Source organism: Leopardus geoffroyi, chromosome B4, assembly GCF_018350155.1.
Source record: "Leopardus geoffroyi isolate Oge1 chromosome B4, O.geoffroyi_Oge1_pat1.0, whole genome shotgun sequence".
Lineage (NCBI taxonomy): Eukaryota > Metazoa > Chordata > Mammalia > Carnivora > Felidae > Leopardus > Leopardus geoffroyi.
In genome coordinates, this window is record NC_059341.1 from 130,807,464 (window position 1) to 130,835,071 (window position 27,608).

Consider the following 27,608-nt stretch of genomic DNA (forward strand, 5'->3'; position numbering starts at 1 on the left):
TTCTCGGAAAGAAATGGGATTTAGTTAAGAGGAAAGAGTAGATGTAAGAGTCCGTGAAAAGGCTGAGGATGGGGAGGACTGTTTACGAATGCAACAGGAAAAACGGGAGAGTCTATGAGGGGAGGAGCCGCCGGAAGGTCAGGTCAGGAGAGAAAAATCACAGTCAGGCCCGAGGTCACAGGAATATACAGATGGCCAGAGCTGCTTACATCCTGGATGCTGACCAAGGAGTGCAGAGTTGAAAGGAATGATTGGTTTGCCTGCTGCAGTTTCTTTAAAAAAAAAACAGTCCCAGTAGTTTCTTAATAGAAAACTGGACGGCTGCAGAAGGACTTGGGCATTTTGCGAGGAGTTCACATCAGCCGGGTTTAAGTGACCTTCTGGAGAGCCTTAACTGCAGGCCAAATCAGGCTCTACCGTACAGAAAACAACGGCAGCCTCTGGTCTCTCGAGAGAGGGGGCGCCCTTGGGCCCTGCAAGGAAAAAGCCAGAACACCTATTTTGCCCGGCAGACAAGAACACTCTCTGAGCAGAGTCAGTCAGGATGTGGACCGATTCACACTGATCAGAACACACACCCGGTTTAGGCTTCTGGTATCAGTGACTGGTGAACCAATAAATAACGTCAAATAAGTAATGAGAGGCTCAAGATTCAAGAACTTGGATGCCTCTAATAAAAAGCATTAATAAGCTAGACAATTACACTTTTACAAATCTAACTTATGTAGCTGCTCCTGTGCTAACTGCCTTACTTGTAATATCTCATTAGTTTTCACAAGTCTATGAGGCAACAACTATCATTAACATTTTACAGATGAAGGAACTTAGCCTCAGAGAAATTAAGAAAACTTGTCCGAGGTTATCAATGTACTAAGAAGCAGAGCCGGTAGGACTCTAAACCCCGAACTCTCAACCACTGCGCTCTATGCCTCTCCCAGCCCCAGTGGGTCCCGCCACCATGCCTGAGTTCATATCCTCTTGAATATACAATGCAGACGTTATTATTAGAACACAAAGAAATAAAAAGCATGAAAGCGAAGAAAACGAAGCCTGGTTACAGAGACAAGAGATAAACCGCCCCCCCCCACACACACACACACACAAAGGAAAGCAACTATTCAAAATTAAACTTAAGTACCAAGATTATGATAATGATAACAAGGATTGAGAAGACAGCCAGACTCCACAGATTTTTGATTTTCTGTCCAAGGCAACAAACTTTCTAATACAACCCATTCATCTACGCCTTCAGACTTCTCAAATGGAAAAGATCACGCTCGATTCCCTAGGAAGGACCTGAGTAAATCATACCAAGCCATCAGAAAAAAACTGAAGTCAAGTGGTTTTAAATGAATCCCTGCTGTCCTGAATCTTGAGCCCTATTCTGACCCAACCACTTTCCCATACATACCTCGTTTCCTTGTACTAAAGCCCCATTTTGATGGAGGCCAGACAAAAACTGACCCTCCCTTATTACGTCCACTGGGCCACTTACCCTGTAGGTCTTGCCTCCTGTGTCAGTCTACACTCCAGAAGTGTGAGGCTGAGCCAAAACTAAAACAGCTATAGGGAGGGGAGGCATGGATGAGTCCATCTTGGGAAACTCGGCAGCGTGTTATTTACACACTCTTATTTAACAGTACCTTTGCTCCCACGTTCCGGTTTAAGCTACCGGAGCGCACCATTTATGTCTCTGCCAGACATACCTCTCCACCCCTCACAACACCTTCACTCAGCCTCCTGCACCAGTGAACTCACCTCCATGTCCCCACTTGGAGCAGAAAACAGAATGAGGCCCTGCTTTACTTTCAAACCTCCCAGAGGCAGAATGAGATACAGAATGGTTCCTGAGTGCTCTGAATCTTAATTAAGAGAAATATAATATCCACATAATAACAACACATTTACCATGGAATATCCAGCCTTATTCAGCTACTAAAAATCAACTGAGGCACACACCAGTATTCAAGGCTCACGCAAAGCTGAATTCATCCTGGCCTCCCCGTTGCCCGACCAAAAGAAGACAATTTTGATCACAGGTCAGAGTTGGCAGTCTCAAAATGGGTAAAACTGTTCCAAGCAACACTGCTGAGGTAGCAGGTGAGGGTAAAATGGACTTCAGCCACTGAACTCCGACCATTTTCAGAGGCGGTCAGTGAAACCCAGGTACACTAGCAGGGGAAAACAGCAGACAAACAGAAAGTGTAGCAGTTTCAAAATATGTCCACAAATTCCTATGTACTATATACTACTCCCTTCAAGAAGTGAAGCCTAAAAAAAAATAAAATAAAATAAAAATAAAAATAAATTTAAAAACTGGAGAGGAGGAATTAGACTCAGACACTTGCTTCTAACAAATAAAATAAAGCAGAAATGATAACGTATCCTGCAGGCACTAGGTCATTAAAAGCACTGTAACTCCCCCCTTCACCTGCTCTCTCCCTTACTCGATCTCTCACTTGATCACTCACTCTAGGGGGGAGGTCAACATAAGGTAGGGAAGACACTCAAGAAGCCTAAGGAGAAGTCCGTGTTGGAAGGAACTAAAGCCAGCGGGGAACTGACAACATGCCAAGAGCCGTGAAACGAACCATCTTGGAATCCTCCGGCCCCGGTTCAGACTTCAGATGAGTGCGACACCAGCAACTGCCTGACTGAAACTTCATGAGGGATCCTAAGCCTGAACCGCACAGCTTAGTTGCTCTCAGATTTACGACCCCCAGAAACTGTGACATAATAAAGGTGTGTTGTTTCAAGTCAGTAAGTGTAGGGGTAATATGTTCTGGGGCAAAAGACAACTATTACAGAGGGCATGTTGTAGTACATCAGCTTGTGAGTCCCAAACTATCACTTGGCTTCTGGAAAACGGACACTACCAGAGAGGAGCACACCAGTTGTTCAGTAACTTCTGTTTAGAGCAGAAATATAATGACAGCAAGAAATATGGGCCATTTACTTAAAATTTTCTAGTTAACAGCATTTAAAAAAGAAACCAGGTGTGGTAAATTTTAATATAATTTAGGGAATCCAACACATCCAAAATATTAGCGTTTCAACATGTCAATATTTCAACAATAGTCAATGATTTGTAAATTTTCAATGAAATTTTTTTGCACTGGTCTTTAAAATCTAGTGGGTATTTGAGGGGGTGCCTGGGCGGCTCCGTTGGTTGAGCGTCCGACTCTTGCCTTCGGTTCAGGCATGATCTCACGGTTTCGTGAGTTCGAGTCTCACGTCAGGTGCCTGCTTGGGATTCTCTCTCTCCCTCTCTCTGCCCCTTCCCCGCTTGCAATGCTTCTGTCTCTCTCAAAACAAATAAACTTTAATAAATAAATACACAAATACATAAACAATAAGCAAATAAAATCTAGTGTTTTACACTCACAGAGCATCTCAGTTTGGACGAGCCATGTTTCAAGACCACAACAGCCACAAGTGGCTAATGGCTCCTGTATCAGAGCAGGTCTAGAGAATTTTTTTCTGCAGCTTGCTACCCTTTAAGAAATGTGAGTGTCGAGCTCAAAGAGATCAAAGTGAAGAATTTTTCAAATACCTAAAGAATTTTTAAAATTTTCTTTACCGAGCTGTATCACTGTATAGGTTCCCACGCTGGGAAGGAGTGGCCTTCATGGAAGGAAGGAGGGGGGGCAAGGACAGTGCTTACTGTTGGGAAAGGGAGGGACCGCTTTGAAGAGAAAGGAACACACCTCCTACCAAGAATCAGCTGGAGTACGGAGAACATCACCTAAATTTTTTTTTTTTATTTTTTTAATGTTTATTTACTTTTGAAAGAGAGAGAGAGAGAGAGAGCACACACGAGCGAGCAGGGGAGGGGCAGAGACAGATGAAGACCCAGAATCCGAACAGGCTCCAGGCTCTGAGCTGTCAGCACAGAGCCCAACGAGGGGCTCAAACTCACAAACCGTGAGATCATGACCCAAGACGCTTAACCGACTGAGCCACCCAGGCACCCCTGGCATCACCTGCATTTTTAGCCGACACTTCCCTCAGCTCTCACTCAGCCACCCATCTCACACACAGCCCTACGTCCCACTGAAAAGGAAAGTTGCAGTTTGCTCTGAAGCAGATCTGGAAGGGGAAAAAGAAAAAAAAGTAAAAGAACATTTGGCTTCAAACGTCCATGGATGGATGAATGGATAAAGAAGATGTGGTATATAGAGACAATGGGGTATTACTCGGCAATCCGAAAGAATGAAATCTTGCCATTTGCAACTACGTGGATGGGACTGGAGGGTATTATGCTAAGTGAAATTAGTCAGAGAAAGACAAATACCGTATGACTTCACTCCTATGGGGACTTTAAGAGACAAAACAGATGAACGTAAGAGAAGGGAAACAAAAATAATATAAAAACAGGGAAGGGGACAACACAGAAGAGACTCTTAAACACGGAGAACAAACACAGGGTTACCGCAGGGGTGCTGGGAGGGGGGAGGGGCTACATGGGGAAGGGGCACTAAGGAATCGACTCCTGAAATCACTGTTGCACTAGATGCTAATTTGGATGTAAATTTAAAAAAAAAAAATTAATAAAAAAAAAGGAAAAAAATCAAAACAAAACAAAACAAAAACATCTGGCTTTCTCCAAAACCACTTCTCCAGCTAACACACTGGCCTCCCCTCCCCCAGCAATGTCCTCTTCTCAGCTCGCTGCCGTGAAGGGGGACCAATCGAAACCAGAGCGGTCAGCCGACCGTAATCTCCACAGGAACATCTACTCCGGGGCCACCAGAGTCCCCCTCTCTCTCCTCTCGCTCCTACTTCTTGAGAAGCTAGATGTGAACCGCTGTGGAAACAAGCCAGTCGTGTGAGTCATGCAGCCATCCATCCCAAGGGGCCTGGGCAAAATCCAGAGGACAGCTGGAAACAGCTGTCGTGAGATCAACTGCAAACAGGGGGGCGGGGAGGGGAGGAAAAAGAGGATGAATTCATAGTTGATTACACACGATCCCAATCTGGCCTCAGAAAAGCTGGTTTTCATTTTGCCGCCCGAACAAGAAGTTTCTTCTCCCTTCTTACTTAAAAGTTCTTCTCCCAGTGAAGGCAGCAACCACGGGCTCACCACTGAAGCCCCCCAGAGACGATTACCCGGGGTGGGATCCCTCTCCCACCGTGTGTCTCCCGCGGCGTGAGCTAACGGGAACCCCCCCACCCCAAGTAAGGAAGAAACTATTAAAGAGTAGCTGGAAAGGCAGACACCTCTGACTTGAACAGAACTCTTCAAAAAAAAAAAATCACCAGGAAACAGGAGGCTGCTGAAATGTAGCACAGACATAGTCCCAGGGCAAGAGGAGCTCCACTCCCATTCCACGCATGATGATGATGATGATGACGACGACGACGATGACGCCGTAACACTGTCTCTTATGGAAACAGGACGACAGGCCAGAAGGGTGTTTCTCGGCATGATCAGAAGGCGACCAGCCTGCAGATTCCTACTCCACTTTCCTACTGGCCGAAACTGTGTCCGTCTTCACACATCAGTCTTGAGGTCCTGAAGGAAAAAGGTGGCTGACGCCTGGTCCCGCTGAATGTCCTAAAATGAGCAGCGTGACAGCAGGTAACCTTCCTACACGAGGACTCCGCACGGTGCGACACCTTAGGGAAGAACGGGGGCTTACTGGCCTCTGACGTAAACCAACGTCAACGGGCTCTGGTCACAGGAGATGTGGAGAACCAGTACGCACGCCCTGCCACACCCACACAGCCATCCTTCAAAAGCCCTGTGCCCACAGCTTACGTGGCTTCTAGCAACACGCGCTCGGGCGGGGAGGCAGGTGTGGGTTCCTCGGTCATTTCCGACACTCATGTGGTAGAAGCAGTCCCTACTCCTCAAATTCACCAGCCACCCCAACCCAGGGGAAAAGAAGCACTGCTACCTTCAGGAGAGGTCTGGAGAGATTTTTAGAAGCCAATGAAAACTCCCCTCAACTCCCCCTGTTGCCCACCTGCCATCAGTGACGCTGTTCCACGAGAGACCAAGATTCAACATCTCTCCATTCACTCCCTTCTCTCCAGTGCTGTTTTCCAATGCAGAACTTTAGTTATTTCTGACACGGAATTTAAGTATTTGCTATATTACATCACACACAGGACCTCCTGCAACTTATTTCCAAAGCCAGAGGCAGGAGATCCTGAGATGGGGAGGGAGCCCAGAGGAAAGTCTGAGTCAGCTTCCACGGCCGGAGGAAAGTTTCCCTTAGCCTCCCAGGCTTATGATTACAATAATTAATGACAACTTGTAAAAGTCACACATAAAAACTTTTTCAATCGCCAGAGCTTACGTTCTGGATCCCTTTTATTTTTTCACCTTTTATGTCTCACCTTTCCACCAAGTGCCCAGCAAACCCAGCAAAACAACTGTGGGCACTCCTGTACTAAATACGATCTTTCTCACCAGCGAATTAGCAAGGTTTATGACCCTTTACTATGTTTTACCTCATCAACTTAGACTGTTACTTAACTCAGTTTATACGCCATCGACCCAACCAAATCAAAGGCCTTCGCAGGTCACCCCCTGGACCTTCCTCTTCCTGCCCACACTGCCGCACGCAGAGTGAAACCTCAAACACCACCTCTCGGTTAGGTTTTACTTTAGGTAAAAGGAGGGCAGGGATGAGACGAGGGACTGCATCTAAAATGCGCACGGTGAGGAAGCAGCAAAGGTTGAGTCTCTCCAAAGGAAGCCATCCTCCAGAAGTGGAGGAGAAAGTTTTTATCAAGTCTTAGGACAAGAGGACATCCGAGGCCCCGGCAACTGCTCACAACAGCCAGTCTTGGAGCCATTAAGCCAAAGCCACGTACTTGCACTTTCAGCCCCGTCTCCTCCAGACCGTGTTTCTGACAACCGCAATGACTTCCTTTCCAATCAGCCCACAGTGGCAGCCGCTGCCATGATAACCAGCAAGGATTTCAAGAAGTCCGGCCGTCTGTTTTGAAGGGCAACTTGGGGAAGCCAGCAGATAATAATGTCCCAGGCCCATTCGGAGGGGCAGGGGGTCCGTGAGGTTAAAAAGGCAACAAAGAGTTTGTGAGAGGAAATTACCACCAGCTAAAAGGTCAGAGTGTATTCAATTCACATATGGCCAAGGTGGTAAGCATACAATTTTCTTTAAGGTTTTTTTTCCCCCCAAACCAGGCAACAAGAAAGAATCATAAATTGGGGTCTAAGGACAATATACAAATTGACTTTTAAAAAATAAGCAATGGATGGGGTACCTGGGTGGCTCAGTCGGTTGAGCATCTGACTTTGGCTCAGGTCATGATCTCATGGTTCTCAGGTTCGAGCCCCACGTCGGGATCTGTGCTGACAGTTCAGAGCCTGCTTCGGATTCTGTGTCTCCCTCTCTCTCTGCCCCACCCCCACTTGTGCTCTCTCTGTTTCAAAAATAAATAAATACTTAAAAAAAATTTTTTAATAAGCAATGGAAATAACTGAACATTAGACTTTAGAGGGTCTGGTCACGTAAGAATTTTCATTAACTACACATTGCTGGATGAGTACTATTACCCATGCTTAGCAGACAGGGAGACTAACAGGGAAGCAGTGGAATATCTCAGCCCAAATTTTCACGGAAGACAGGTGTCCAAAGACTGAAGCTAGGCTTCTTAAAGGCATAATCTATGGGGAGAACTTCAGTCTTAGACGTGAAAATACAAAACACGTAGGAAGCCATCATTAACTTTACAGATTTAATATCCAAAAGCAGGAAATGCAGAAGATACAGTTCTTACAGAAATACTAAAACATGTACACTACATTCAAACACAGAATTTTAAACCTGGAAAGGGACTGCCAGGCAATAGATAAATCAATATTGTAATAACAATTCCAACACACTGTGTCCGAGGAGTTCAAAGCACTTGGCTTTAAGTACTATGTACATACACACTGAGGAAGACTCTGAAGCTTTAACTTTTGCACTTGACAATCTGTGCTAATTCACAACCTCTGTATTACACTTAACTTTTTTATTCTAAGAAGGAAGGAAAACGGAGGGAGGGAAGGGGGGGGGAGGAAAAGAGGGAGAGGGAATGAACAAAGGGACCCAACATGTGTTTTACCTCCTATGATATGAAAAATGATTCCCACTTGGGGTCTCAGTATCTACCTTCCTTGTGTCTGTTTTCCTTTGTTTTCCCTCCATCTTCTCTGGGGCGGTTTTGGATTTTGTTCACAGTCCTGGTTTCTGTCTCCGCCCTCTGTGCATGTGTCTGTCTTCCTTCCATGTCTCTTTACCTCCTTCCCTGACCCTGCCCCCAACTTCAGGTCCCCGCACAAAACAAAAGCAAATTTCACTGAAAAGCAAACAAGACATTTTATAATTGAAAGTTCCTTACAATGGTACAAATCATCTGCTCTAATCCTTCCAGTTTAGGAAATTGAGGCTCTGAGAGATTACTCAACTTGCCCAATGTCACAAAACCAACAGACGACAGAAATGAAACTAAAATCCAGGTTTTTCCAATTAAAGTACTAAAAGAAAGCACAGAAAGTTATTTTTAAATCTCCGAGTGGAGACGGTCTTTCCCAGAAAAAAACAAGACCAAAAAAAAAAAAAAAAACCCAAGATCCAAAAACTTGAAATTAATTCCTTATATACTCAGTTATATTCCAAAATATATACAAACACATACACATCCTTCTATGCTATAAATAAATTCAAAGGACAAATGACAAACTGTCGGGGAAATTTTTGCAACATGAATGACAGAGCTAATTTCCTTAATTTATAAAAGTTCTTGCCAATTAAAAAAAAACAAAACCTGTTTCAAACCTGAGTTGATGACAAAGAATACAAATGAATTTTAGACATATGAAAAAAAAAAAGATCACTTTATATTACAAAAATACAAAAGACCAAGGTACCGTTTCTCACTTAGACTGTTAAAAATCAAAGCATGGAAACACATTTGCCAAAACGACAGGAAAAAGTCATCTTATACTCACGAATCGCATCTTTGCTGTTCACGGCAGTGTACAATTTTGGAGGCTGCCTGGCAATACCTATCAAAAATGTCAATGTCCATGCCCGTAGAAACCGACAATGCCACTTCTCAGAATCTATCCTCACGGACTTACCTACGTGCACAAGGACACAGCCACAAGCAGCACCACTTATAGTAGCAGAACGCTGAGAACAACCTAAATGTCTAGCAATAGGAATGTTTAAACAAATCATGATTTAAAAAAAAAAAAAAAAAAAAAAACTTTCTATGGAATACTATGTGGTCATTTCAAAAGAATGAGGTTGATCTGCATAAACTGAGACAAAATGTTCCCGAAGACATTCTGTTCAGTGAAAAACAAAGAAGGGCCTTTAGGTATATAAAGAGGTATGTATCTCTAAGCACGTGCACAAGCAGAATTCCTTTAGAACGTAACAGAACTACGAAGGCTTCTATCACATCACACTCCAAAAGGAACTTCTGGACTCTTCCGGTTCTATGAAAAGCTCCTACACTGGGAAGTTCTTCTTCACTGCTAACTTGCAATAACCTTCAGAAGACCGGTGCCCTACTACCCCTCCTTGACCCTTGAACCCTATACAACGAAGCTCTCTGGTCCTTCTCAACCCCTTTGCCTATGTAGCAGCTCAGCACCTGGGCCCCCAGCAAACCCTTTCATACCTGTACAGCTTTGAATTTTTCCTCACTCTTTCAGTATTTCTATATCCTAACATAAATTCATTTTCCCCATAAACATACCCCACAGCCTTCCAAAGCCTATGAAAGGCCATTACTAGGACTTGGCATTCTCTTTGCTCTCCCCACTGCTGCTTTTCTATCAATTCATTTCATTCTTTACTCATCATTTATTGTATACCACATATATATATTTACATTTATATTTATATTTATATTTATATTTATATTTATATTTATATTTATATTTATGTATATTTTTACATACCACATATATTATAATGAGAAGTCAAAAAGAGAAACCTAACACCTGGTCCCCATCTTAAGAAAGGTGCAGCCTAGTACAAACGTTCGAAAGTAAACTTCTTGGCATGGCATATAAGACAAGGAAAGAAAATGGATGCAGGGGAAGTGACCTAATAATCGACTACACATACCAAACTAACAGCTCTGGGTACCTCTGGAGAAGGAACAGAGACTGAAGGTGGTAGTCAAAGTCACCACTGGCTTTACGTGTTTGTTCCTGATTTTTTTTTTACTTATAAGAATATATCCGTGTATTAATTTATAATTTGAAATAAACTTTAAAAAGGAGGTGATGTCTAACCAATCTTGATGTCCCTAATGCCTATCTAGCACGGTGCCTGGCACATTGGTGGAGCTCCATAAATGATCACCGAACAAAAGAACGAACAGATGTGCAGAATTCTACAGAGCAGAATGGAAGGGAGGAGAAAACAATCCAGGGCATCTCAACCTCGGATTGAATCACTGTACTGACATCTTGGATTGGATCATTCTTCATGAGGGGCTGCCCTATGCGTTTTAGGGTGTTGAAGCAGCACCCCCCGGCCTCTACCCACCAGAGCCAGCAGCACCTCCACAGCTACAAAAATCAAAAACGTCTCCAGACGTCACCAAATGTTGCGTGATGGGCAAAACATCCCCCCCGGTTAAGAACAGCCAAGTTAATCCTTATATATCATTCTCTCCACTTTCTCCACTGCCATGACTTTCTCTCAATCTGCCCAATGAGTCCACCGGTTTAGTCCTCAACGATGTCAGTACTCGAGCTGACGACCCTCCCAAAGCTTCCAACTTCGACCTATTTATTTCCGGCGGGCTTTTCTCCACCAAAATCATCCATCTGATAACTATTCCTTAGGAATCCTCACTACCCAATCTCTTCTAACAGCAGGATCTCAAATTTGTATCACAAGCCCGTCCTTTGTCCTTCGTCTTCTCGACCCTTTACTGCGCTAGAACCTGTTTGTTCCAGCTTCCCTGGGCCCCACCCAGGGTAATTCGCACTTGGCTACCCTTGTGGGCTTTTGGGCGTGGTTCGATAAAGTTAAGAAGCCATAGGACCACCTCAATCCAAGCTGGCACTTAACTGAGCCATATGATCCTTTTATTCTAATTGTTGATGAGTTCTTACTACACGGGAACAGCTACTTCTAAAATTTCTCTACTCTCCTCAAAGTGTAAACAACACGCTGCCTGCAGGCTACCATTCTTCCCCAACAAAAGGAAGGAGGTCTTTGGACATGAGCTTAGTTACCTAGCCTTCTCATACTCTCATACACATCTAGTGCTCAATAAATAGGTGTGCTATTTAGGAAGGAAAAAGTCATGACTTTATATTGGCTCTACCAAAAAAAAAATAATTTTTATGAAAAAAAAAACCTCTAAATTTCATTCTAATTCAAGATTTTATTCTACAATTTTTTTTTTTTTTTTTTTTTTTTTTTTTTTTTTTTTTTTTGAGAGCGAGCATGCACGCAGGGGAGGGGCAGAGAGAGAGGGAGAAAATCTTAAGCAGGCTGCAAGCTCAGCACAGGGCCCGACCTGGGGCTCGATCTCACAACCATGAGATCATGACCTGAGCCGAAATCAAGAGTCGGTCGTTTAACCGGATGAGCCACCCAGGCGCCCCAATATTCTACAATTCTAAGCAACGCCAAGGAGGAAAGTCAACATGCCTCTCCAGTTCCTCAAGCTGTCCCCACCAACGGCAGAGGGGTGCCGCAGAGGGGTCCTCTGGGTAATCATTAAAGCACAGTGAGGTTTTAGAATTAAACAAGGCTAATGCTGGTGGCGATTCCACACGCTAACGACCCAACACTTGGCTCTCTCTGAAAGATGGCCAATGTTGTCCGAGAGCAAAACTGCTCTGTGACAGGAGACAAGGGCTTTAAATAATTAATCAGCATAAGCAGCTGTACAATATCTTTAGAATTCAATGTCCGGTTTTCACCTACCCTAATGCCTTCCACAGGTACAAGGTTACTGTCGGAAGAAACAGGCGGCATACTTAAAGAGTCTCTAGAACCCTACCGAATCTAAGGCATAACACTTTCCACCAGCTTTTGTCCCATGAGATAATTATGGAATAAGAAGCTTGGCAAAAGCTTTGGCAAAATACAGCCAATCGTTTCTCAAGACATGTTCTAAACTTTTTCTTGACCTTCAGCTTATGGTGGCTTACACAGGATCTTAAAAGCATTTTAGTCAGCCATTTTTGGTAACTTGGGAGCAACATTATTTTTAGCTAAAAAAGTTTATTTCAATCCCTCTCGCATAACTCAGAAGCATCTAACCAGGTTTGGTTCAAGCTTTCTGGAGTAATTTTTCTTTTGAGTGAATTCAAAGCATAGGATATTTCAGCTTCAAAGGAGAAACTTTCTCCTTAAGAGGCATTAACAATCGAAATGTGCTAACACACAAGATACGTAAAAAAAAAAAAAAAATCACCTGCCTACCTGCCACCTACCCTGGAATACTGGGAGATTAAGCACGTTAACATTCATAAAATTTTTGGAACGCCTCTGACGGACAAAACATCAAAACATCGTTGTTACAGCATTCCAAGCAAGAGCGAAATGCATGCCTGCAAGGTCGAAAGTGCTTCACATAAATTTAAATATAATGTAAGGGAACATCAGGTTCAAGTTGTTTTCCATGCAGCACTCAAACTGTGATTCCAAGTAGAGAGAAAGCCTCTTCAAGGATAAAGACAGCTGAAAACAAACAAGGAATTCTGCTAGAAGACAGCTCAACTACATATATACAACAAAAGCAAATACAGGTTTTCTTTGTTCTCTCTTACTCTTCTTTGATGAACAGAGACTTGTCACTACTCCCCCTGCCAGGGGGCCATGTTCCTTGAGTGGCAGGATAATCCAATCACCATCACCATTATGGCAACGTCAAGAACAATGGTACAGACTGCAAGGGGACTGCAGTCTGTGGACGAACTACCTACCGAAGACACGGGGAAATTCATGTCCTCGCGCCCTCTCTTCCGACCCCACTGATACCTCCGACACCCCCAGCTCCTATCGCCCCTTGCCCTCGCACCTACTGCTGCGTCTGCCTGGATGAGCCTGCCCTCCCTTCTCCCTTCCCTGCCTAGCCCTCGCTCACTCACTCAATTCTCAGCAACAGCTCCTGCAGAATGTCTCCCTGGGCCCATGCCACCCAACCGGATAAGAATCCCTCTATTATGCTCCCATAGAAACACTGCACTCATTCCTATCAGGGCACAGAAGCTCCTCTATTACCATCAGGTTAGGTCTGGGAGGAAAGGCTGTTGCTAAGTCCGCTAGTTCATAAAACCCCAACGTGAAAAAATCCAAGTAACCCATAGGTGTGCATCTAGTGAGGAAATATTTAAGCAAACTGGCTTACGGTAATGGTCCCAACTTGTCTCATTTCTTCTCAACTCACTTTATGATTTGCTCTCGACCCGTTATAATCATCTGCATCATTGCACAATTCATCCCGTACTCACGGTCAGTATCTGCCATTTCTAACGTTACTTCCGGTTGTAATCATCTCTACACTTATCCTCCCCTTCATATCAGAATTTTCGTAATAATCAGAGGTTTTAGCCTTATGGAGTAAGACACAGTTAATAATAAATATAATAAAACATAGTAAATAATAAATATAAGCACTGGCAACACCCTGTGTACCAGTGAACAATGTGACAGAATTTAAATGGTCACGTGCCACCCCAGTACTATTTTCTTCTTTGTGGTGAGCAGAACCGGCACATTTGCTCTAACACATGACTTCATTCATTTTCCTATGAAAATTGACAAATTCAAGCATTATGATGAGTAAGATGGCTCCCGTACTTATTCCTACGTCACGTTAATAAATTACTTTGATTTTTTTAAACAATACAAGCACATGACACAAAACTTAAAAGGCTACGACAAGAAGCCTTCCACCTATACCCCTACTTCTCCGTCACTCGGGAACACTCCCCAGAGGCAACCCCTGTGACCGCAATCTTGTGTTTCCTGGCAAAGAGTCTGTGTGCACCTGCACGGATGCTTTTCTCTGTGACACACCGGCAGCAAACTGTCCGCTTTTCTGCACCGTGAATTTTCACACCTGATGTATTTCAGAGTCTTCTCTGTTTGTTCATATGGAGCTGTCTGACCCTTTGTAACGGCCGCGTGATATTCCATCCCGTGAATGTATCTTATTTTAGTTCACTGATTTCCTGTCGAAGAGTGTTCTGCCTTGTTCAACCATTTGCCAGTTCAAGTAATGTTGTAATGTATTTCCCTGCACGCAGATGCAGAAATATCTACTGGATGAATTCCTAGAAAGGGAGCTGCTGAGTCAAAGAATATGTGCGTTTTACAGTTCAGTAGATATTGCTAGACAGCTTTTCATGGAGGGTATGCGGCTTTTCACCACACCAGCAACATGAGGACCCATTTCTCTACCTACACCCTTAGCGATACATCGTGTACCAAACTTTTATTCCAACGGACAGCTGTTCCAGACACCTCCCACAATAAACTTCACAGATTCCATAATACCTTCCCTTTGATTAACTCTGTACCCCCCAGGGTCTTGCATGTTGTAAGCACTCACATGTTGTGAGGTGAATGAATGACCAAGCAAAAGAGCAGGGGCTTTGGGGGCGCCTGGCTGGCTCAGTCAGTTGAGCGTGCAAGTCTTCTTGATCTCAGGGTGGTGAGTTCTAGCCCCATGTTGGACATAGAGATCACTTTAAAAAAAAAAAAAGAATAGGGGCTTTTGCACGATGAGAGGTTTACTTTTAATATAAGGAATGAGGAAGGGGTTTAAACATTAGTAATGTTTCCCCTTTGTAAGGGGGAGGGGGATAGGAATGGATGGATAGATGGGTGGATTCTGATCTAAAATGGTTTTTCTCCAAACCAAATGATGGTTTCTCCTAGAGGTTTTTAAAAAGCAAGAAATACTTGTCCGAAATAAAGTACTGTCCCACCTTAAAGATAGACAGCCTATCTTCAGAGTGTCAAGAAAGCAGAAGGGCCTCCAATGCGACTCCCAAACGAACAGGAAGATTCTCTCTCTGAAACTGCCATGGGACACTGAAGCTTCTCGTGTTAGTATATATATATTTTTTACACACCTTTCCAAAACCTTGACTCACATCGTGTATCGTACACAGCGACACAGATGGTTAACGTTTCACTCATTTTCTTCCGTACAGTACCTGGCATAGTTAATGCTAACAATCTTTCAGGGAACACAATAAATACCGGACTCCGCACTGCCACGGGTCAGCATGTGTCTGCCATGGTCTCTGGTGCCCCTGCCTGGCGCTACGTCAACCACCGTAACAACGGGTAACACGTACGGTGGTTACCACGGGCCAGGCGCCCCTCCAAACACGTTTCCCTATACTACCTCGATATTCACAACAATGTCGCCAGGTACAAACTAGTTTTCCTATTTCACAGACGAACGACTGAAGCACTGAGGAGGTACGTAACTTGCTCAAGGGACACACAGGTAAGTAGGCATAGAGACAGTCGGAACCTAAGCAGTCTGATACCAGAATGGCTCCTTTTAACCCGATATTTTAATACGGTGTGACAACTGCTCTGGAGTACCTGCCACCAAGTACTAGGCTTTGACACATACTCCGCGTATACCTCTGTCAGAGCAATGATCACGTGGTGTGAAAAGCATCTGTGCACACATCCTCTTCCCCGCTGCAAATTCACGTCTTAGCCATCACTGTGCCTGGCACAACCTCACTCAATAAAGTCTTTCGCTGGGTTTCGACTTAAGACATCCAATAATAAAATGTGATTCCTATTCCTTGGGCTTGTATTTCGTATTTTCAAGGTTGGTACCTCTTCTGCCCCTGTGTGCCACCATTCCCTAAGACCCATCTCCTCTAAGGCAAGATCTGCTTCTCCAATAGTTTGCTGCTTCCCTAGATATGCCGGCCAGACCTCTCGAACTGCTTTGGGCACATTCACGGGAGTCCTGACACACCAGACGGACCCACCACCGTTCCTGCTGGGCAGGGCACCGGCAGTACAGCTCCCACCCCCGCCCCCGCCCCCAGCAGCCACCAGCATGGATCAGTGGCTCTTATCGGGAACGTGGAGTAACTTGAGCCACCTGCCAACCCATCTCTCAACTGCTAAGACAGGCGCTTTCTGCTATCAGGTTGCACAAATGCCTGGAAACCTTATACCAGGTGTGAAGGAAGAAGCGAGAGGGGCAACAACCCAGCATCTGGTGCCCTGCCTGCTTCCATTCACTGCGTGGGGCCAGAGACCGAGTGGGCCTAACTCACTTGCTGCAAAGCCCTGGGACCATAAAGATTGTGCGGTGAGAGCAGCATCACCATGTACTGGACGTCAGCATTCACCTAGAGGGCAACACACGTCTCCACTGGCCTCATTCGCCCAACAGCTAGAACGCTACCTCCTCTGTAATAACACTCTTGTGGAGACAAAGGTCCATCGCAGAAGCTAACTCTGAAAAAAAGCACAGATTCCTAGCCTTAAGTGCAGAAGTCTCTAAAGGTCAACTGAGCTAGAGTCAAGCCTAAGCGTGAAATCCTTGATGCTACGTCTGAATCAGAATCCACTGTCTGGTAAACAAAAGAAAAATACTCTGTTTGTTGAACCATATCTATTTACTTCCCGTCAAGTCTCAGTGGCAGAGCGGCCATCTCCTAAGGATGAAGAGCATTCACTCAATCCCAGGCTTTCCACAAACACAGGGGCTAAGTGAAACTAATGGCCATTGTGACTGCTGAGACACAAACACCTACCAGGAACCAAACCTCCCTTTCTCCCAATTCCATACCAAACTTGGCTCACTGACCAGCCTCCTGACAGCAATGACATTCAATCAGGATAAACTGGACATTTTGGATATGCCTGGTACAGAAGATGTCACACTGAATAAAATCACACTGCAGTTAGATTCTGTGTGCAATGACTCAAGGCAGATCCTGAGTATCATTACTAACTCAATGACAAATGGGGTATCTGACCCAAAAAGGGCCTCTAGGGTGTAAAAAGACGGGATCAGGAGCAGCTGACTGGAGCAGGTGGAGAGCTGAGGAGGCCTACCTTTTACTCAAACATCTTTAAAATGCTATCATCGGCCAGGGACTTGTAGGGTATTCAAGTGAAAGAACACAGATGCAGATCAGGTCTCCGAAAACAAAAACATGAAATGTTAAAAAAAAAAAAAAAAAAAGAGTAAGTCTCTGACCCTGTGATTCCATGAAACAGACTCACATTTTATGAGATCCTGTACTAATCAGAGTCATCCTTACCAGAGACGTTTAGGTATAGTTATCTCAGCAGCCCACAAGAGAATAATCCTAACTGCAGAAATCTAACAAAAAATATCTACACACTGCTATGATTTCCAAAGAGAGACAGGAAAAAAAGCCAAATACATGTAGTATATACAGATAGTATGCATATTAATATCACCATCTGAGCTTTTTTTTTTAGAAGGAGGTAGAGAAAATATTATGTAACTACGATCTGTGGAAGGATATCCAGACAACTAACCATTCTGGTTACCTCCAAGGAGAAAACTAGAAAGTTGGGAGAAGGCAGAGACTTTTTACTCTTTTGCGTATTTTGAACCATTCACCATGTGAGTATGTCACATGCTTTAAAAAATCAATGAAAAGCAGGGGGACGGGGGAACCCCATATAAGAAACTTTCAGAGAAAATACCAGAATAGTAAAAAAGACTAAGAAATGAAAGATTCTACTTAGACCTAAAGCCAAAAGTTTGAGTTTATTGCTTGTCCTCCCATCTGCTCTCGGAGACCGAAATAACTTGTCCCTGAAAACGAGTACATCACCTCCCTTACTTGATTTAAGCAGGGAGCTGGCCAGATAACTTCTAGATGACTTCAGCTCTCATCATTTCATACTACCCACCATTACCAATCCATTGATTTATCTACTGCTGATCTATCAGATCAATAATAAAATTAGAGATGGGAAAACTTTGAGGCAAAAAAATAATAATAACAATAACAAACTACCATACATACGGCAACGAATAATCTCATTTAACCCCTCCAAATATGAACTACAGGAAAGTGAAATAAACACATAAAGTCTGTAATACGATGCTTGGCGTATAAAGTACACACTAAATTTTAGCAAAATCCCAATTCAAAACACTGGCTAGATCCAAATTATTGCAGAAAGAAACTGGGGGTCGCTGTTGACTTCTACATGAATCAACTGTTAGGTAACGGACAAAACTTTTTTTTTAATGTTTATTTTTGAGAGAGAAAGAACAAGCAAGCCAGCAAGTACACGCGGCGGGGAAGAGGCAGCGAGAGGGGGGCACCGAGGATCTGAAGCCAGCCCTGTGCGGACAGCAGAGAGCCCGTCTCTGGGTCTGAATTCACGAAGTGTGAGATCGTGACCTGAGCGTAAATGACTGCGCCAGCCAGGTGCCCTGACAAAACGTTTTCAATAGTAAATATATGTCACGTGAAGTTCACGTTCGCTATTCACTCCATTCCTTCTCAGTCATACCCTTTGGCCTGAGGGGCACGAGACCCAAAGGAAAAGGCACTGAATAAAGAGCCACAAGATCGGGTAGAAGCACCAGTTTTGTTGCTTCCTAGTCCTGAGGCTTAGAGAAGTGTATTTTTACCGTCTGAAAAATAGGAAAAAGAACCACCTATCTTGTGGGGTTGTTGTGGCAGTAATTTTGTAGCAACAAAATTATTACAGAGATTTTTACAAACAAGTCACATAACGGCTGATTTTTTTCAACAAACGTTTACCAGGTTCTTATTACAGTATCTCTCAGACACTTATGTAGAAGCCAAGGATACAAAGATTAAGAGACCTTTAAAGAAGTCAAAAGACAGGGGCACCGGGGTGGGTCAGTTGGTTAAGCATCCAGCTTCGGGTCCGGTCATGGTCTCACGGTCCATGAGTTCGAGCCCCGCACCGTGCTCTCTGCCATCAGCACAGAGCCCGCTTCAGATCCTCTGTCCTCCTCTCACTCTGCCCCACCCCCGCTGGTGTGCATGGTCTCTTTCTCTCTCAGAAACAAATAAACATCTTTTTAAAGATTTTTAAGAAAGTCGAAACACAACTGGGGTACAAGAAAATAGGGCTTGGTAATTATAATAAAAATGGCTATTACATAATACCTATTATGTGTCAGGCCCTGAACTAAAAAGCATATGATGTATATTACCTCTTTCCATTCTTACACTAATCCTATAGTATATTTCACAAGGGAAGAAAAGGTTAAGTCATTTAGCCAATATCATACAGCTGTGATATGGAAAAGCTAGGGCTCCAACTCAGCTCTGTCGTTCTGCAAGCCCACTCTACTTTTAATAATCTTGGGAGTGGGAAAAACTTTTCAAAGCATCACTCACACTCACACACACACCCACCCACACACACACACACACATACACAGAACCCATTCACGAAAACATTAGTAGACCTCGTTTACATTAAACAAACAAACAAAAAATAGGGGTGCCTGGCTAGCTCAATCGGTTAAGCATCCAAATCTTGATTTCGGCTCAGGTCATGATCTTGCAGTTCACGAGATAGAGCCCAGAGCTGGGATGCTCTCTCTCCTTCCCTCTCTTCCTCTCCCCTGCTCACATATGCGTTCTCTCTTGGTCTCTCTCTCAAAATAATGAAATTTAAAAAAGAAAAAAAAATGTAACCTTAGAGCACCTGGCTGGTAGAGCCATACTCAGCTGGTAGAGCATGCAACTCTTGCTCTTGGGGCTGTGAGTTCAAGCCACATTGGGTGTAGAGATTACTTAAAAATAAAGGAATCTTTAAAAAAAATTAACTTCTGATATAGTCATTGAAAACAGTAGCATGGAAAAGCGTGTAGAGTTTGCTAACATCTGGGGGGAAAAAAGGAGAGGAATAATGCAAGTGATGAACGTCGGGGATTAGAGGTTTAGTGAAGGGGTACGGAGTACTTGGGGAACCCGGCGGAGAAAGAGATACTTCATTAAGTGCATTTTTATAAATTGAGAGTTACATCTGCTTATGAAATGTAAAATGCAATAGTTCAAATTTTGCTTAACGCTAGTCCAAAGTTATTTGATTTTTCTGTTCTCAGAAGAATGATACCTCTTACCATGTCTCAAAGAGCAATAAATGGAAAACAGCTTGGAATACTCTGAATTAGACAATTTCCTTGCCTAAACAGGATGCTGGACCAGTGAGGTATTTTTTCTTGTATCAGAATTGATACTTTTTTTTTTTTTTTAAACAAAGTATGTGTGACAAATTTTGTGGATTTCTTCAAACTCTGGGATACTGTGAAACCAAACAAGTATTTACTATTTGCCTAAAAGTAACACTGCAAAAAAGAATCCACAGTGAAGCTAAAATCCAATAGGGGTAAATGATCCCCACACAGCCCAAGAAAATCAAATGCAAACGTTTCGTGAGACGGGCTTGCCAGGATTAAAAAGCAAAGCCTACCGGATAGCACTCAGTCCCAACCACTCCTAGAGAGAGAAACAGAAATGTAAAGTAAGCATAAAGGAAAAGCACACAAGCACACAGATACACGTGTATCTGTTAATCACAGCATTTTTACACAGCTGACAAAAATCACTAATGGTCAGTGAAAAGCACCTTTCTAAAAGATTTCTGTTGTATGTATGCAAAATGCCAAAGTTAACCAATTGATCTACAACACGGTAAAACAGCCAGATCAAAGCCACAATGTTGCAGCAAAAAGATCTATTTGGAATCACAACAAGAGGCGAGAGACCTATAACACCAAGCAGAGGAACAAAAACAAAACAAAAAAAAAAAGTGTCTATGATGCATAAAAGCAGCAGCAGCTGGGGATGGGGAGGGAAGAGCCAACAGAAATAGTAACTTCTAAGCCCCCACATGGAACTTTTAAATATGACCACCTTCACTTTAAAGTCCGAGATGCTATCAAAATTAGCCAAATCGGGGACACCTGGGTGGCTCAGTCGGTTAAGCGTCCAACTTTGGTTCAGGTCATGATCTCACCGTTTGTGGGTTCAAGGCCCCCGTCATTGTCATCGGGCTCTGGGCTGACAGCTCAGAGCCTGGAGCCTGCTTCAGATTCTATGTCTCCCTCTCTCTCTCTGCCCCTCCCCCCCCCCTCAAAAATAAACATTAAAAAAAATTTTTTTAATACCAAAATTAGTCAAATCAACTTCTTGAAAGTCACAAGTCAGACTATGGCTTCAAGTATGAATACAACATACAAAACATGCAGTAAAATTCGTGTGTCAGTGGAGCAAACACAGACATCTATAAAATGGACCACATAAGTGACAGCTACAGAGCCCCACTCTCCCTTTTTCAAACAAATCTGCCCCTGCCCTTCTCACAGAGACATCCAGCGGGATAGGACCAGACTCCTACTTTCAAAACAAGCACTACCAACTCCCGGTAAGCCCTGCCAAAGCTCCCACTGTGAGAAGCAGCCATTGTGGAGACTTCCTGAAGTTCCAACAAAGTCCTCAAACCCATTGTGCCAGCTATTGACGGTGACGGTACTCCTGCAAGTTTGTATGAGGTGCAAACCAATGAGTTACGCTTTGTGGATGCTGGGAGCCACCACAAAACATCTTCCAATTTTGCCAGTTTTTGCTTTGAAATAGCAGGTGAAAGCTGTCAAAGCCACATATTCAGAGTGTTAGGGGACAAGACAGTCCGATTAAGGGATAAGCGACCTCATTTGCAGACTCTTTTGCAAAGGATGGGCGGCGGGAGGGGGAGCTAGTAAAGAAACAAAAAGAAGGGAGGAAGCTAAACAATTCTTGCTTTTTACCCAAAATTATTATCCACCCTCCTCAGAATTTCTGCAGAGCACTGAGCTGCAGAAGGGAAGAAAAGGAAAAAAAAACTTCAGGCTGTAAATGTGACCGTATAAAAATCCCCAAGAGAGAATGACCTATGAAACTAAGCTCCACACAAGGGCTAACTATGCAGCTGCTTTTCTACTCGCCTAACGGTCCAAGATAAATAGAGCAGGCTCATGGAAGCCCACCAACTTCCAGGAAAATGCAACCAAAGTCCTCCTGACTCAGGACAAACCACCTACCCCTGAAATAAATCCCTAAATGAAATCTATATAGGTCTGTTTTGGAAATCACTCTGGCGGACAGCAATTAACGCCCCCTCCTCCAAACAGCTGCCAATGTGCAGAGGAAAAAGCTGCTCAAACTAAAGCAAATGGAAGAACTTCCCATGAGTCTCTGTTCCAAAAGTGTTCCAAAAGAAGCAGGAGCCACAGCCCATGTTCCAGCCCCCACAGTGCCCCCAGACCAGGTCTGCAGTTCCTCTAATTGGACCGGTACCGTGTCTGCCCTGCCCACACAAAGCCCCATCACTGAGAGAGTCCCCCTGCCCATCCTTCATGATAAATCATGCTTTGCTGTGACATTTACAATGATGATCCCACAGGGGCGCCTGGGTGGCTCAGTCACTTGAATGTCCAACTCTTGATTTTGGCTTGGGTCATGATCTCACGGCTCAGGAGTTTGAGGCCAGCAATGGGCTCCACACTAGCAATGCAGAGCCTGCTTGGGATTCTGTCTCCTCTCTCTCTCTCTCTCTCTCTCTCTCTCTCTCTCTCTGCCCTTCCCACGCATGCATTCTCTCTCAAAAATAAATACATAAACTTATCTGGGGCGCCTGGGTGGCTCAGTTGGATAAGTGTCCGACTACAGTTCCAGTCATGATCTCACGGTTCGTGGGTTCGAGCCCCGCATCCAGCTCTGTGCTGACAGCTCAGAGCCTAGAGCCTGCTTCAGACTCTGTGTCTCCTTCTCTCTCTGCCCCTCCTCCACTCACGCTCTGTCTCTCTCTCTCTGTCTCTCAAGAATAAATGTTAAAAAAAAATTTTTTAATAAAAAAAAAATTAAGATTCAACAAAATTGATTCAGCCAAAAAAGAAAAATAAACAGTATGCCTCCTCAGAAACCACATGCCTGGAATAAAACATCCAATACTCAGTGCAAAATCTCTTTTCCTCAGCAAAGGAGAAACCAAGGAGCCAGCCTTCGCATGGGAAAAATCCCACATACCAAGGTATTATCTGAGGACTCAGGTCCCAAAAAAAAACCCCAAGTATTATGGTTGAACACACCCTTGTGGAAACCTAAACTTCAAAGGCCGTTTCCACCCTTGGGAAAATAGGTTTTTAAGCAGTTACTCAACCATTATCATTTGGCAACTCAAAATTGTCATCTGCTTCAGAAGTGGTATTTACCATGTGTCCTGTGCCTTGAATCCTCAGCTGAAAATTTCTAGATGCCACGTATGTACAGGACACGTCAGAAGCAAGTGATATTACTGGCTGCTCTCTCTCTCTCATTCCCTTCTTAGAACCTGCTTTATTGAAGCAGAAGCCAGAAGCCAGAGGCACTACAAAGTATATATACCCAATCGCCTTTAAAGGGGCCCCAACTAAACTAGTAAGGGAAGTCTCGAGGCTGGAAAACAGACGAGGATTATATAGGAGCACAAATCATTAGCCGAGAGGCAAGGAGGCGGGGAGAACAAGGGCCAAGGAGAGAGGATTCCTGTAAAATACATCTATGAATCTATTTCCAAGGCTGCGGTTGAAAAGAACTGTATCAAGCTTCCTCATTTGCAAGCATATCCAGTGCGTGATCTGAAAAAACAGCATGTATTCTGTGAGGTGTCTCAGCTTGGTATTTTTCCCGTATCCACAAAAGAAGCTGTAACAGCTCATGAAATTCATTGGTTGAGAAGAGAAAGTTGATCAAATGGGCCTAGTCCCAAATGGTGGTAATATCCTCGAACTGCAACACTCCAGAATCTCTCGGCAGCACTGTAAAAGGCAGATCAACAGACTGCTCCAATGAACTGGAACAGGTTAGCTCTAATTGCCCCTTGCTTGTGCGGTTCCTCTCTTTTCATTCACCACACCATCACAAAGGCGCTTTTTACACATACACACGTGCACTCAATTAATATCTGAGCACAGGAAACTAAACATTTGGTTGCCATGCCCACCCAACACATTCAACAGTTAAATTCCACCCCAGCTTCTGTTTTCAAAGACCCTTTCTCACCTTTAACCCCGATATCAATGGAAAGATCAGGTACCATTCACAAATCCCACAACACCCAGTCTTCACAGGATCAGGAAAGCAGACCGAGGGCCAGGCCCCCCAGGGAAAATCTGGAGAAACAATTAAAGCCATCTGCAGGCCCCACTGAGGAGCAGAGAGACAAGGTTCAATTCACCAAGAACCACAGTTTCTTGACTACTGGGGCCCAGGCCCAGTGCTAAATCCTAGGGATCCCAAAGGATCCCCTGGTCTCACAGTCTGGGAAGGGGTGCAGGAGCAGACATTTAAACAAATGGTAAAGCAAAAAAATCCTAACACACAGCTATGGACACAGTGTTTTAGAAACCAGCAGGAATGTGGGAGGGATGGGAGCAGACACAAAAAGCATCCAGGGGGAGTCCACAGCCCAGCTGATTCTTGAAGACTGAGCCTTACAGATGAGAGAGAGATGTCGAGGCAGGAATTTCAGCCGGGAAAACCGGAAACAAAAGCACAGAAGAACGAATGAGCCCGCATGGCGCTCAGGAAACTATTAGCCCCCTAACAAGACTCAAGAGGTAGACTGTAAAAATGAGATGAGTTTACAAAGACCAGCACAAGTCAGGCCAGGAGGAGGCCAAATGAGAGACCGGACTCTACCCAGAAGACAAAGACAAACCATCAAGTGTTGTTAAGCTCTTTTAGGTGGATGACTCTTCATAGTCTGCAGGGCAGGCTTGAAGAGGCCAGAGAGACACCACAAGAGACAAAGGCTTTCCATCTCAATTTCCACAAACCAGAATAAGAACAAAAAGCACCATCCATTTGAGGTCATATATCTGACCAGCAAACCTTACAACACTGGAAACACAAACGATATTTTCACCACCCAAACGGCCAGCATATCTGTCACGCACATTCCCAGTCGGGACCTCACAGGTTCCATGAAACGTCCACTGCTCAATGCAGGCAGTGTGATACCTCAGCAGCCCTGTTAGTGCTTAGCAAAGAAGCAAATGTCTCCTTCTCCTCTGACCAGAGAGCCTGTGATAACCAACCAGGCCCATTCACGTCCTCCACCCACATGACAAGCAGCAATTCAGTTTAACACACTGCTCATCTCTAGTAGTCCCCAACTCTGACACTTAATCAATCGGAAACGCATTAACCACTCCGTGCTGATCAAGCACTAAGCAGGAACTCAAGGAGTGTCGTGCAGCAGGCTATGAGGGAGGCAGGGAATAAACAGTTACTGCTGGGCTCCATGATAGGCACTCTAAATCATCTCAGTTACTCATTACTGCCGCTCATTAGAGTATGTATTAATTTTCCCAGGTCACAGATGTGTAATCAGGAGCTCAGACACTAAACATCTTGCCAAAGGTCATTCATCTGCTAAGTGGAAAAGCCAGGAGTCAAACCCAAAATGAGAAATTCTAAATCGTGTTTCTTTTACTACCCCATACTTCAACTATACGTGGATAACAAACGTAATTATAGACATTAAGGTTGGTCATCACAATAGTGATAGCCACGGTATCTCCCCTTTTAAACTGAGAGAGGACCCATATCGTACAGTCTCGGATTAAGGGTTCGCTCAGAGTAGTCATAATTAAGTGATCGCAACTGGAATCTCCAAATGCTGCTACAAAAGATTACTACTGAGCATTAGTGACCCAAAAATGTTCAGACTCAAAAAATCAAAGCAACCTGCCTACACTCCAGAGAAATAGATCAAATCGTCCGTACACTTGCCCCTTAGAGTCCCTACAATATCTGAAAAAAACTCATGGCTGATTGCTCACTCGTGCGCGCGCGCTCGCGCTCTCTCTCTCTCGCTCTCTCAAGTATTTCCCAAACTACTTTACCCACCCAAATTAAAGAAATATGCCCAAGATTCACATGGCTGTTCTGATCCGATTTGCCCCAATCCTGGCTCAAGCAGCTTTGCACTGCCCTCCTAACTAGATCAGCACCAGCCAATGGGTTTATTCAAGCTGATCTGTGATGGATTAGATAATGAAACCTTAGCCGTGTAAGCTGCCTGCTTGTATTGGGGCTGTAGGGGAGAAGAATAAGAAATTCAATACTCCTCGGGGCCACCTAAAACACCAAATGCACTCGCCGTCCCTCCTCCATCTGTTTGTTCACCCAATTACTGCCATTTCCTTCCCATCATCCCCGATGCTCTTCCCTCCGGTCTTTGAGGGAAGTGCACATAGGCACCAGAATAAAGGCGTTTACTATGCTCTACAAATGCATGTATCAACAAAAATTCAAGCAAAGCCATTCACTAAAATGACTGCCTTTACTGTTTCTACAAATTATGAAAGCCTGGCATCAAACTGACGGCCTGAGAGGTGTCAAACTGGAGCCGCGCTGGCAACATTCTTGTTTACATGACGTAGTGTAGTGTCTTTCTCCCCAATCCTGTTATCTTGAGGCCTGTCTGCACCAGTCTGTTTTATACCAAAATGAAAGTTAAATCTCTAGTTAGCTTCTGTTGTGTTCACATGTCAGTGTGCGAGAGAAAAAAATGACAAGGTGGCTAGAAGATGGGAGGGAGGTGGGACACAAATTCAACCCAGGCTAATCCCGTGAGTCACCCTAAAGAACAGTCCTACTTTGAATTCAGATCTTTCTCCTTCCCAAAGACCTTTCGAGTTTTACATTCACAGGCTTCCTTGTGAGGCTTGAAAAAAATTACTAACTTTTATTTTTAATTATTTTTATTAATGTTTGTTTATTTTTGAGAGACAGAGTGTGAGCGGGGGAGGGGCAGAGAGAGAGAGAAAGACAGAATCTGAAGAGGCTCCAGGCTCCAAGCTGTCGGCACAGAGCCTGACGCGGGGCTTGAACTCACGAACCGAGAGATCATGACCTGAGCCGAAGTGGGATGCTCAACCGACTGAGCCACCCAGGCGCCCCAAAAATCACTAATTTTTAAAGTGACCGTGCCTCAGTTTCTCCATCAATAGTTGCAGCTCTGGTAGTATTATGGGCTGATTGTCTGTGTTCCCCACCCCCAAAATTAGTATGTGAAAGCCCTAGCCCACACAGTTGTGGTGGTATTTGGAGGTGGGGCCTTTGGGAAGTGATTAGGTTTAGTTTAGGTCATAAGGGCGGGACTCCAATGATGGGATTAGTACCCTGGTAAGAAGACAGAGATACATGTGTGTGTGTGTCTCTCTCTCTCTCTCTCCAGGAGCATACACCCAGAAAAGGCCATGTGAGCATAGCGAGAAGCCAGGAAGAGAGCCCCTCAGCAGACACCAAAAAGGTGCCAGCACCTTGATCTTGGACTTCTAGCCTCCAGAACTGTGAGAAATAAACTTCTGTTCAAGCCATCCAGCCTCTGGTATTTTGTTACAGTGCTCGAGGAGACTAAGACAAATAGATACGAAAAATTCGGTAATTTTTGTGAGACATCATTCGTGAAATTACTTGGAAAGAAAGCACATTATTTTTATAGCTCTACTCCGATGGTAGCACCGTGGTCAGCATCAGCACCAAACAGCCAAACAAGAGTCCAAAGAGACACCCACCTAGGAGGAAAGAAACCCAGGACAAGAAA

General features: G+C 44.1%; 1 protein-coding gene and 1 long non-coding RNA gene across 21 annotated transcripts in view; both read right to left on the reverse strand.

Annotated features, from left to right (window-relative positions):
• On the reverse strand, positions 1–26,796 carry LOC123592085. The gene is made up of 2 exons (XR_006709581.1): positions 5,970–26,796; positions 1–5,619 (listed from the first exon to the last, which is right to left on the reverse strand). It is a non-coding gene; the product is annotated as an uncharacterized LOC123592085 (long non-coding RNA).
• The window catches only part of RBFOX2 (RNA binding fox-1 homolog 2), a 287,044-nt gene that overhangs the window by 253,962 nt on the left and 5,474 nt on the right, over positions 1–27,608 (reverse strand). The gene's annotated exons all lie outside the window — the stretch shown is intronic.